At 38.3% G+C, this 12,719-nt stretch overlaps 1 protein-coding gene and 1 non-coding gene across 3 annotated transcripts in view; one reads left to right on the top strand and one right to left on the bottom strand.

Annotated features, from left to right (window-relative positions):
• NCOA7 (nuclear receptor coactivator 7) overlaps nucleotides 1–9,383 on the bottom strand; it is a 163,031-nt gene extending 153,648 nt beyond the window's left edge. For both annotated transcript variants that reach the window (XM_011944476.1, XM_011944478.1), the window contains exons 1-2: nucleotides 9,174–9,383; nucleotides 4,301–4,377 (exon numbers count right to left, since the gene is read on the bottom strand). The gene's annotated coding sequence lies outside the window, so the exon portion shown is untranslated. The remainder of the gene's footprint in view (nucleotides 1–4,300; nucleotides 4,378–9,173) is intronic.
• Nucleotides 9,384–10,224: 841 nt separating this feature from the next.
• TRNAE-CUC lies at nucleotides 10,225–10,296 on the top strand. The gene has a single exon. It is a non-coding gene; the product is annotated as a tRNA-Glu (tRNA).
• The last annotated feature ends 2,423 nt before the right edge of the window (nucleotides 10,297–12,719 follow it).

Here is a 12,719-nt window from a genome sequence, read left to right as displayed (position 1 = left end):
CGGCCCTTTGTGGCGCCTCGTGCGTCCGGGCGCCTTGCTACCCCGGCGAACCGCCGCCTGGCAGTGGCACCTAGGAGGGTCCTCTTACCTCACCCCGGGCAGCATCCCCCTTAGAGCTGGCCCGCCTTAGCCCCTACTCTTCCTGGGAAGTAAGGCTTTGACAGCAGAGCAGGAGTTAGAGCGTCTGCCCAGCTTTAAAGCCCTTTGACTTTCCTTCCAGCTCGGGACCGATGGCCACAATAAATTCATCCTTCTGCCCCTTCCGGCGTTGCATTTAGCAGAGGGGCCCACCATCTCCTCCCCCTCCCGTTCCCGGTACAGCATCCTGGTTGCTGCCAACTTGCAGTCATTACGGCAATAGGAACATAGCAGTTGGGCCCTCCAGCCGACTCTTGGCAGATACTCGAGAGAACCTTGGAGGGGGAAGGTTTGCATCAGCTGCGGGGCCTGTGCCTGTGAGCTCCCCATCCCCAGTTGGGTGCTGTTCCCTCTGCGGTCCCATGACCAGCACTGCAAGATGACTAGGAGGATCTGGCCGTGGAGTTCATTCACTCTTATACGCAGAAAAATATCCCAAGGAAGGGCCTGCAATAGTCTGTTAACTGTGTCACGGGCCTTCCACACAGATAAACTAGATAGCGGCCTCCTCTAGGTTGTTGACGCTGCTTAACCTGTAATAAACTCTCCGGAAGGCGGAGCAAAGCGTTAACAGTGGTGGCTTTGGCATTTCAGTAGCAGGTGGTCATGTTATACTATACTGCAAATGTGGAATAATTGTCCAATTTTGCACTAAGCACGTATTAATTTAGACGTCAGGTTTGTATCTTTGGGATTTGAATATAAAGATGTTGGATTTTTTTTTCCGTAGCCATTGTGTTATTTGTAAATTATTTAGCATTTAGTAAGGGAAAATTAGGTTCCTAAAATATAAAGAGTTGATTGCATTGTATCAAAGGAACATGGTTTGAGATCTCCAGAGAAGCTGAGGTGCTCTCACAGTTCTTTGATAAGTGCTTTTATGATTTTGAAATCTAAGGTTATTAAAAATCAGGCAAAAGAAAAACGTGTTCCATGGCAAGGACAAATTGTGACTAAATAGCTAAGATTTTTTGAGATAGTTCTTTTAAGCAAATTGAAGGTTGGGTGTGAGGCCCTGTGGGAGCTGCACTGCGCTTGTCCAGGAAGCACCCAGTGGGGCATGACTTGGCTGCTTCCTGACACTCTCTGGTTGATCTAGAGCCCCAGTTTATTTTCAAAAGATGACTATTATAATTTATGATATTTTCCCAAATTTAGAATTACTTGATGATAGGAATGTATATGTACATATCTGATGTGTAAGTCATTAGGATGAAGTCATTTAGGAGGAGAATTTGGCAGTTGCTTACTCTTTAACAAAATTTTTGTTTTGAATGTAGTTTCTGAAGGAAATGTCCATTGACTTACAGGTTGTCACTGTTTCTCATCCTTTTACTACCAAGAGGACCCTGTTTTTTTTCTCTCTATGGACTCCATGTTTTGTAAATAAATTAAGCAGTGATTTTTTTATTAGACAAAAAGCTATAACTGAGTATGTATTTTTAAAGTTGTGACCATCGATTATAAAACTTCAGTCTTCTGGCCAGGCACGGTTTCTCACGCTTGTAATCCCAGTGCTTTGGGAGGCCAAGGCGAGCAGATCACGAGGTCAAGAGATCGAGACCATCCTGGCCAACATGGTGAAAGCCCATCTCTACTAAAAACACACACACACACACACACACACACACACACACACACACACAAATAGCTGGGTGTGGTGGCGCGGACCTATAGTCTCAACTACCTGGGAGGCTGAGGCAGGAGAATCACTAGAAACCGGGAGGCAGAGGTTGTAGTGAGCCAAGATCACACCACTACACTCCAGCCTGGTGACAGAGTGAGACTCCATCTCAAAAAAAAAAAAAAAAAAAAAAAAGGCAGTCTTCCAAAGATACTGCAAGGAATTTAAAAATCTATCTTTATGAACTTCTCTAGGACTGCATGCTGTATCATATGCTTCTTATAACATTTTTATTATACTGAAAGTCCTGATATAATAAAGATTCTGCTCCCCAGCTAAGGGAGTACAAACTCTTCCTAAAGATTCTTCACTCGTTCCTTTCCATTAACTCATTTACCTAAGTCTTGGCTTTATAGAGAAATCAGAAGACATGAAACTATTCCTTATATGTGTTGTCCAGTACTGTATGCATTAGCTACTTGTAGCCGTTTAAATTTAAATTATGGCTAGACTGTGCTTTTGGACAGCACAGACTAGAACATTTTCATTATTGCAGAAAATCATTTTGAACAGTGCTGCCCTAAATAGAAGGTCAAATTTTAATTGGCAGATAAGATATAATACATGAAATAATTTAGGAAATCTTAGTATACTACAGATCAAACCTCAGTAGAAAGTGTACTTCTTAAGAACACGGTAATCTTTAAGAATTCAGGCTCTGACTTCAGACTACAGCTCCACCACGTGCTGACCTTGGGTAAACTACTTAACTTCAGTTGCTTTATCCATAAAGGATATGCTTTATCTATAAAGAATGGCAACAGTACCAACTTTATAGGGTGGATATAGGAATTAAAGGAGATAATCCTGAGTGGTTCTTAGACTAAAGTCTAGAATGTGGCCATCAATCAAAGGTATTACTAGAATAATATACTTTATTATGATAAAGTTGTTCTTTTTAAATATGGTATCCCTAACACTTTTCACTGTTCTTGGCTAGCGGAAGTTACTGGGTAAATGCTGAATTAATGAAAGAATGTAATACTACACTGATTTTTATGGCTGTGAGGGCCTTTTTTAAATATGAAAACTGGCCTTTCTCTGTTGAAGGGCAGAGAGGTCATTGTAGGATAATTTAGGTAGGTTTGTCATTTAACTTTTGCAGGAATAAACAACCTTTGTCTGATGAGATTTTGGAGTAGATAAGAGGAGCAGAGATCCCTTCCTTTCTTAAAGGAAGAAGAGGAGGGTCACTTCACTCACTCTGCCATTTGTTTGCTTTGCTGAACCTGTGGGAGGCAGCTGGATCTCTGGGTTCAGGCAACAGGATTTCTCCCAAGTGATTTTCTAGAGGACTAAGGTAGGCGGGCTTAGAGAAACATTGCCAAACAGTGGCAATCCTACAAATGTGTTTGGTATTTTTCTTACCTATCTATCTAAAGACAATTCTTGTAATGAAGAAGCATGATTAGTATTTCTGTTTTTCAACACAACACTAGTAACTTCTCATGAAACTAGAATTCTAAAAATATTGGCAAATACTGCTCTAACATTGCCCAAATGAAAGAGTCCTGAGTCTCTGGCTGATCTAGAGCGCCACTGTATTTTCTTTTACATTCTTTTTTTTTTTTTTCTCCAAGACAGGGTCTCATTCTGTCACCCAGGCTAGAGTGCGACCTCCAACTCCCGGCTCCAGTGATCTTCCCACCTCAGTCTCCCAAGTAGCTGGGACTACAGGCATGCACCACCACACCCGGCTAATTTTTGTATTTTTTGTAGAGATGGAGTTTTGCCATGTTACCCAGGCTGGTCTCAAACTCCCAGGCTCAAGCAATCCATCTGCCTCGGCCTCCCAAAGTGCTGGAATTACAGACATGAGCCACTGCACCTGGCCTATTTTCACACCTGTAATCCCAGCATTTAGGGAGGACGAGGTGGGTGGATCACTTGAGGTCAGGAGTTTGAGACAAGCCTGGGCAACATGATGAAACCTGCCAATACTAAAAATAGAAAACTCAGTTGGGCATGGTGGCACATGCCTGTGTCCCACCTACTGGGGAGGCTGAGGCAGGAGAATCACTTGAACCTCAGAGGCAGAGGTTGCACTGAGCTGAGATCGTACTTATGCACTCCAGCCTGGGTGACAGAGCCAGACTCCATCTCAAAAAAAAAAAAAAAAGATAATGATTATTATGTATGATATTTTGTCCCAAATTTAGAATTACTTGATTACAGGAATTGATATGTACATATGTGATGTATAAATAACAGGATGAAGTCACTTAGAAGGAGAATTTGGAAGTTGCTTACCCTTTAACAAAATTTTTAAGTTTTGAGTGTAGTTTCAAAACTGGTTAAGTAATGACATTGGAGCTACTGAAAATTTTGAAATGTCTTTAGAAGGTCTCTCAAAAGGTGTAGGAGACGAGTTTTATGCATTAGGTGATGAGCTTAGGCTACTAGCACCAAGACAATTCACTCTTTAGTGAACCTATCCTTCTTTCCCTAGCACAGAGAGAAACACCTCTTTTTATACACTTGACTCAGGCTGGTTGAGACACAGGAGGCAAATACTGATCATCATGTGTGGAGGTATACGAGTAGCCATCCTGCAACTGAAGAGGCAGAAGAGAGTTTATTATTTAATAGTATTGAAGGTGGTGGCTCATTTTCACAAACTGGGATCATTTGTCTACTGGTTAATTATGATAATATCTTGGGTTCTGAGAAAAATGTAAAAGTGTCCTTTTGTGGATAGACCTATGCTCAGTGCTTCATTTGGCTTGTTATAAATCTGAAGAGGAGGTAGAAATCACCTTGGCCTTTGTGGAGTCTACCAGAGTGTACTGAGAAAGCAATATTGCTGTATATAGAAATGGATTGTTGTCCACATAGCTGTCATCATTTCATTCTTATGGGTGATTATTTAGAGTTAGCCCAATAAATCTGTCCTTTTCTTTTATTCACAGTTAATTAAAAAAGATCTGCTTTTGAACAATTTCCTGTTGTCTTATGTCTTCTACAAATAGTCTGTTCAGTAGCTTGAGAAGTTGTGACATAGTTTTTACACTTTCTGAAAAACATATTCAAATAAGCTGCTACAACATTGGTGCTAAAATATAATTTAAAATTTTGAAAGGAATCCCTAAAAAAGTGACATTATGTGGTGGTGGTTTGTATTATTGGGTACAAGAAATTTATAGCGAATATACTAATAGGGAAATAATTACAGATTAATAAATAGTTGCAAAAAATGTACAGGGAAGTCCTGTGTTTCCTCCTAGTTTTCTCCCCATGTTGCATATCTTGCATAATTTTATTACAATATCAGAACCAGGAAATTGACACTGCTACAATCTTGAGAGCTTATTCAGATCTCACCAGTTTTCTTTTTCTTTTTCTTTTTCTTTTTTTTTGAGACAGAGTCTCACTCTGTTGCCAAGGCTGGAGTGCAGTGACACCGTGTCAGCTCACTGCAGCCTCCATCTCCTGGGTTCAAGCAATTCTCCTGCCTCAGCCTCCTGAGTAACTGCAATTACAGGCGCCCACCACCACGCCCGGCTAGTTTTTATACTTTTAGTAGAGATGGGGTTTCACCATGTTGGCCAGGCTGGTCTCGAACTCCTGACCTCAGGTGATCGACCCACCTCGGCCTCCCAAAGTGCTGGAATTACAGGCATGAGCCACTGTGCTCAGCCAGGTTTCACCAGTTTCACATATATTCATGCATGTTTTGTGTGTGTGTGTGTTTCTATGCAGTTATCATATCTTGTATCACCACCACAATAAAATACAGAGCTATCACCATGAGGCTCCCGTAAGCTACTCCTTTAGAATCATACTGATCTTTCTCTTTACCACATCCCTATTCCTGGCAACCACTAATCTCCCATCTCTATGATTTTAAGAATGCTATATAAATTGAATCAAATGGTACCTTTTAGATTGGCTTTTTTCCCCACTCAGTATAATTCCCTTGAGATCTATTCAACTTATTACATGTATCAATCGTTCCTTCCCTTTTCAGATAATATTCCAAGGCATATCGATATAGCACAGTTTGCTTAACCATTCACCCATTGAAGGGCATTTCAGTTGTCTCCAGTTTTGGGCTATTATGAATAAAGCTACTGCTATGAACATTCATTTGCAGGTTTTATGTGAACATAAGTTTTCATTTTTCTGGGATAAATGCCCAAGAGTACATTTGCTGAGTCATATGGTAAGTGCATATTTAGTTTTTTAAGAAACTGCCAAACTATTTTCTAGTGTGGCTATTCCATTTTATATTCCATGTATATGTGATAAAAGATGGATTTTTAATCTATTAAATAAACTTAGTATAAAGATACATTTCTCTTATTATACCATAATTGCTTGGTTACTTGAACTCCACCAGACTAAGTTTTAAGATCAGGGATCCTGTTTTGTTCAGTGTGGTGTCTTTGGTGTCTAACATAGTACCTGACATATATTAGATTCAATAAATGTTTATCAAATGAATGAATAGCTTAATAAACAAAAGAAGGACAGCTGACTCAGATTGAGATCAAATTGAAAAATTGTAAATAAATTATAATGATAGTTGAATATGAATTGGATACCATGATTTTTCTTCTAGCATTTTCAAATCAGAAATTGGCACTCTATAAGATGAATCACTTGTGGGCAAGTTAATAAAAACTAAATGTTAAATTATGTTGTTCCAAGGTTATTTTTGGCTGTACTTTGGTAACAGTAGAAGGTTGTAAACAATGTAAATGCCCAATGATATGGAACTGCTTTAGTAAGATATCTGTACAGTGGAATACCTACCCTGCAGTTGTCAAAAACAATGAGGAAACTCCATTTAAATAATGAACACCCTCTAAAGATATTAATTAAAAAATACAGAAAACCATGTAGAGTATGCTACTCTTTGTGTAAAAAAATTTAAAAAGGAAATTAAAGAAAAATAGATATACGCACGAAGATGTTAATTCTTCCTGTTATAAAATACAGGCTGTACCTGGGTCATGTTGTGCTTGAAAGTAAAGAAGTGCTCAAAAATGTATAGGGACATTCCAAAAGAACACAGGAGCCAGCTTGAATGGACTCCTTCTGGCTGAATTTGGGACAATGTAGGTTTTAAATGAATAATGACAGCAACAGAATATAACACATTGAATAAAAACTCACTAAAACAGAAAAAAGAATATGAGTCCGGGCTGATATGTAAAAATTAAACAAAGAATAAAAAGAGGGAGGAGAGGAAGGAAAGTTCTTTTCAGAAGAATGATAAAATTAAAATATCACCATTTTGCCATCACTGTAGCAATAATTGATTCAGACAAGGATCATCAGTGGATGCTAAACCCATTAGCTAAAAGTTTGCTGAGGAACAGTTTGTTTGAGGTCTACAGTCTCAAAGTATCACTTCCACTATTGATATTTGCTTTTTCCAACATTTGCCAATTAATTACAATTATAAAAGGTAGCTTTATGATGGAGAAATATGGCAGACATCTTAATCAAATGACCATACTTACTGTATTAGTTTCCTGTTGCTACCGTAAAAGTTGCCACTAAATTAGGGACTTAAAGCTACACAAATTTATTATCTTACAGTTCTGTAGTTCAGAAGCACAACATAAGTCTCACTGAGCTAAAATCAAGATGTTGGCAGAGCTGCTTTCTGTCTGGAAGCCTATGGGAGAAGAGGAACCACTTGCATTCCTTGGTTTGTGGTTCTCCTTCCTCCCTTTTCAAAGGCAGCAATGGCCAAATGAGTCTTTTGCACATCACGTCACTCTGTCCTGATGCCTCTGCCCTGCTCTTTCACTCATAAGAATGTTTGTGATGATTTGGGGCCCATCCAGGTAATCTAGGATAATCTCCTCCATCTCAAAATCTTAATCACATTTGCAAAGTTCCTTTTGCCATGTAAGGTGACATGTCAACATGTTCTGGGGATTAGGACAGTGACATCTCTGGGGTTGTGGGGTGAAGTGGACATGGTTCTGCCTACCACACTTACCCATTACAGGTAATGTGATACACTGGAATTATGTGCATTCTGATATAATGCACTGAGAAAGACACATCACTTAGGATAGTTGTCCTGCCAAAAGAAATATTTAAATTGGCGAACTTTCTGAAACTATTGTACTCTGCTATTCAAAAAGGTCAATAATGTAAAAGAAAAAAGTTTGGGGAAACTGTTCCAGATTAAAGGAGGGAGACTACGGACAGGTGACAACTAAATGCAAGGTATAATCCAAGAGTATATCCTAGATTAAAAGAAAAACTATAAACGAGATTATTAGGACAACTAGAAAATTTGATTATTGACCATATAATAAATGACAATGTGGAATTAAATTTCCTGAGATGATAATTATATTGATTGCTCTTAGTAGATGCATAATAAAGTATTTAGTATGTATGATAAAGTATCATGCTGTCTGCAGCTAACCTCAAATGGTTCCAGAAAAAATAGAGAAAGCAAATATGAAAAATATTAATAATTGATGAATCTAGAACAGTACTGTAAGATAGAAATATAATGTAAGCACATGTATAATTTTAAATATCCTAGTAGCTACATTAAAAAAGTAAAAAGAAAGCAAAATTAATTTTAATATTTTATTTAACCCAATAGATCCAATTATTCTCATTTAAAAATGTAATTAAAGTAAAAAGTATTAACGCGATATTTTACATTTTTTTTTTTAAATACTAATGCTTAAACGTGCAGTGTGGATCCAACATTTACAGAATATCTATTCATACTGGCTACATTTTAGTGCCTAATAGCCACAAGTTGCTGGAGCTGTAAATTGGAAGGCACTGGTCTAGATGAAGGGTATATGTGTGTTCATTGTACTACAGTTGCAACTTTCTGTTGGTTTGATATGTTTCAAAACCAAAAAGTTGGAGGCAAATGAACTAGATACGTGTTGTATGTGCATAAATTATTTCTGGGAGATATAGAAGAAGGTGGTAACACTGGTTACTTCTAGGAAGAAGAAAGGAGTGAGTAGGAGGGTGGTTTTCACCATCCCCTTTTGTACTTTGTGTAAAATATTGTGACTAAACCTATACAAATTTAAACTAATATCTGCTTAATCTTTTTATTCAAAACCAGATACTCTAATGCTAAGGTCTAGCAACCCCTTAATTAAGAGGTAAGAGCTCCACCTACTGAACTTGATCTAAGATTCCTTGGGGCTGGAAAGAAGTGTCCCACTTAAAATACAATGAAGTGTAGAAATTTCTTCTGATGATTTTTCTATCTTATTATCTTAATAACCCCCTTAAATCTTCCTGTTCTCATATTATTACATATTTTCAGATAAAGTATATCAATGATTTAAACTTCATCTCTGATTTGCTGGAAAAAAAAAGAAACGAGATTCAAGCACAGGCTCACCTAATTTTGTGGTAATGGATGATGACTGCAACTCACAGTGGCGCCGGATGTTGTGAGCAAGTTCATTACAAATTTATGTCTTACTTAAGCCTCCTTCCATCTTGCAGCGGAGCGAAGTCTCTTGGGTTAGATTTCTTCAACTGTAACGGCTGGCACTTTCAAAGCTGAGTTATATCTTACTGCCCTCTGCATTTACTTTATGAGAGTTTCGGAATTAAGACTGCTGTAAGGTGTCTTGACTCCTTTGGTAATTGCATCATTTCCTGGCCGTGTCTAGTATATATAATGCGAAGAAGTGAAGCAATTGCCCAGAAAATAACACAGTTTGGAAAGTAGGATAATAAACACAGCGGGTCTGAAGGATTTGCTTGGAACCTTGGGCAGATGTCCTGATCCTTCACTAGGCATACCACCCACAGCTCTCCCAGCCTCGTTAGCCTGCGTATACCTAATAAATAAAATAGAACCGCGTGCTATGAGGCTACGTGGCCCTTCATCACCCACATTTGTAGAGCACGCGCTCTGTACCCAGGACAGCGCGGGGTCGCTCCGGCTCTTCACCGAGAAACGCTCTCAGTCGGTGGCAGTCTATCGTTAGATTTAGTAAAATGTTTAGAGGGACTTAACATCCGCGTGACAGAGAACGAAGGAAGACGGAGAGGGACAGAAGTTAGATTTGAAAGAGAGGCTAAAATGGTTAATAAAATAATAAAGCAAATTACAAGGCTCTGGACAGTACGCGTCCAGACAACACTTGTCTTGGTAAAGAGATTTCCATGTTACGTAAAAGAATGAGAATTTCCAGGATGTCTTTTCCAGCATGGCAGTCGGAAGAGGATTAGATTTGGAAGGTATAGTTGTTTTCCTTAAGGGGCCATCGGGGAGCTCGGCGGAAGGCGCCGAGAATTTGCTTCAATTTCAGGAAATAGACTCAGAGCAAGAACAGAGTAGGTGTGGCTTAGACGCAATAACTCTACCTCCTACTGGTTAGAGGAACTAAATGCAGATTTTTAACACAGCAAGTATGTTTAGAGAGAAGTATTATACAAGTTCCCTGGTGGTCTAGTGGTTAGGATTCGGCGCTCTCACCGCCGCGGCCCGGGTTCGATTCCCGGTCAGGGAAGCAACGTTTTCTTTGATTTTTGAATCTTGTAAGTAACTTAGAAGTCGTGAGTTTTGTGTAGCTTTCATTTGTTGGTTGGGTTTTTTTTTTATATAGTTTTTTTTAATCATAAGTTTTATCTTTGATTTTTGAATCCTGCAAGCAACTTAAAAGTCATGAGTTTTGTGTAGTTTTCATTTGTTGGTTGGGTTTTTTTTTTATAGTTTTTTTTTAATCATAAGTTTTATATACTTTTCATTTGCTTGTTGGGGTTTTTTCATCATTAAAAATGGACTATTTTAAAATGTTATTTAATCTAAGGCTTAAAATACGCCATCTCTACAAGTAATGTAATTTATAATCAATCAAATAACATAAAGTTCTGTGATTCTAAAATTGTATTGTTCAGCTTTTAAAAATAATTTAGATATTTACAAGCAGTTAGTTAAGCCTTTGTTTAACCTTGATTTTGTTTGACTAATAAAAGAGGAAAATAGTTAATGAGGAATAATACATATTCAGTGTCATCCTTAGAGTTCATTTTTAGTTTTTCTGTACATTCAGATTATGTACTTTGGAGATTATTTGCCTATATTGGAGCTATTTTTACTCTCATCTTTATAAATATGAGATCTTGTCTGAGATGTATGGTTGGCTAATTATTACATGGCTAGTCTATAGTGTTCTAATAACCCATTTAGTTATTTATTTATTTTTTTGCCAATTTCAAATTTTCTGTGACAGATTTACACAAATATGGTAATTGTCTTCCATCCAGAGTATCAATTGCCAGTATATAAGTCAGATAGCCCCCTCAAAAATGCACCTACTTATCATTAGTAACTCCCACATTCAGGGTAAAGTAGAATTCTGGGAGTTCCTCAAAGGAAAATATGGAAATGTTGGAGTCAAAAAAACAAAAATGGTGTTATATAGACATTAACTTTTTTTTTGATCCTGAAAGTTCTAAACCATCCTAACCTTTGCCAATTTTTGAGCTGTTGGATTTTTTTTTTTTTTGCCTTTTTTTTAAGGAGAAATTTCATCATAGCATAGAAACAGACTGAAAGCTTGATTGCAACTAAAATGGATTTGTTTTGTTTTCCTTTTAGTTGTGCTGAGACTTATTGGGATGAGGAGAATGCTGAGTACTTAATGTTCCAGGAAGTCGATTGTGAGAGGTGCCATGGGGTTAAGAAAAGATGTGATTCTTGGTGCTTAAGACTGTCACTTCATTGGACAATTAAGACAAAAATATGTTATTACCATTAACAAAAATAATTGGCACCATTCATTGATTATTTGCTATGTATCAGGTACTTCAAATAATCACAATATGCGGTAAAAGAAGGGAGAAGGAAGTGAACACTAGAATCAAAATAGAAATTTAAAACTGTTTTTCAAGCTGGACCTAAAGGTTAGAAGTATCTGGAATGCCTGAGAAAAGCAGAATGGGCATTTCTTCTAAGGGATCCAGGATGACCACGGTCTAGTATCTGCAAGGAAGAGGACAACTGCATCAGACTGGCTGTAGTAGGGAACCTGTGCTGAGGAACAGTGGAGATGAGGGCAGATAGGTGGCTGCAGCCAGATTATGGAGGACCTGAAGACAAATCAAAGAGTTACAAAGGGAACCCAAGAGGACTCGATGTCTGATAGGATATAAAGGATTAAGAATAGGGAGGAATCTGTTATGAAGCCGTGATTTGTTCTGTGTGGCTAGTAAAATTGGGGTGGCATTAAAAGTAATAGGAAGGTTGAGATGGAGAAACTGATGAAGAAGAGAAGGCAAGTTCAGTTTGAGCCCCCACAGAGGCGGCACAGCTAAATGGTGGTCAGAAATACAGAATGGGAATTTTGGTGATAATTGGGATTGAAGGAAGTGATTTTGGAGCCGTTAACTTAAAAGTTTGAGAAGATTTGGGCACTTCCCAAAGAAAAAAACCTATAACAAGGATAGAAGACCGAGGGAATAAACCCAGGAGAGTATACAGTAAAGGAGGAAGGAAAGAGGTAGAAAATGGTGAAAGAGTAGTCAGAAAGACAATAAAAGGATAAGAGAGCTTCAAGAAGGAAGTAGCAGTGAAGAAGATAGCATACTATAAAGAGATGAAGGAGAAAATGGAGGAGATTAAGCACAGTCAGATGGTAAGACAGTGACCGTTAGGTACAGAACAGACTGGTGGAGCCCATACCACAGTAAGGAAGTCTGTCCAGGAGGTTATTGCCAGAAACATGATTCAAGGTGCTGAGGGACTAATGTGAGAGATAACAAACTTTTTTATGACCTACATGCTGCAGAAGGCAAATATAGTGAAGAAAAAGAGATCTTATGAAAATAAAGAAATACTGTTATTCCAGAGCCAGAGACTGTGAATTAACCCTGACTGTGCCAATATCAGCTGCATTATCTGGGTTAAGGACCCAGCTCTCTGAGCCTCTGG

This window comes from Colobus angolensis, unplaced genomic scaffold, assembly GCF_000951035.1.
Source record: "Colobus angolensis palliatus isolate OR3802 unplaced genomic scaffold, Cang.pa_1.0 Scaffold231, whole genome shotgun sequence".
NCBI lineage: Eukaryota > Metazoa > Chordata > Mammalia > Primates > Cercopithecidae > Colobus > Colobus angolensis.
Note: the sequence above shows the minus strand (reverse complement) of the source record. Positions and strands in the feature narration are given on the sequence as shown.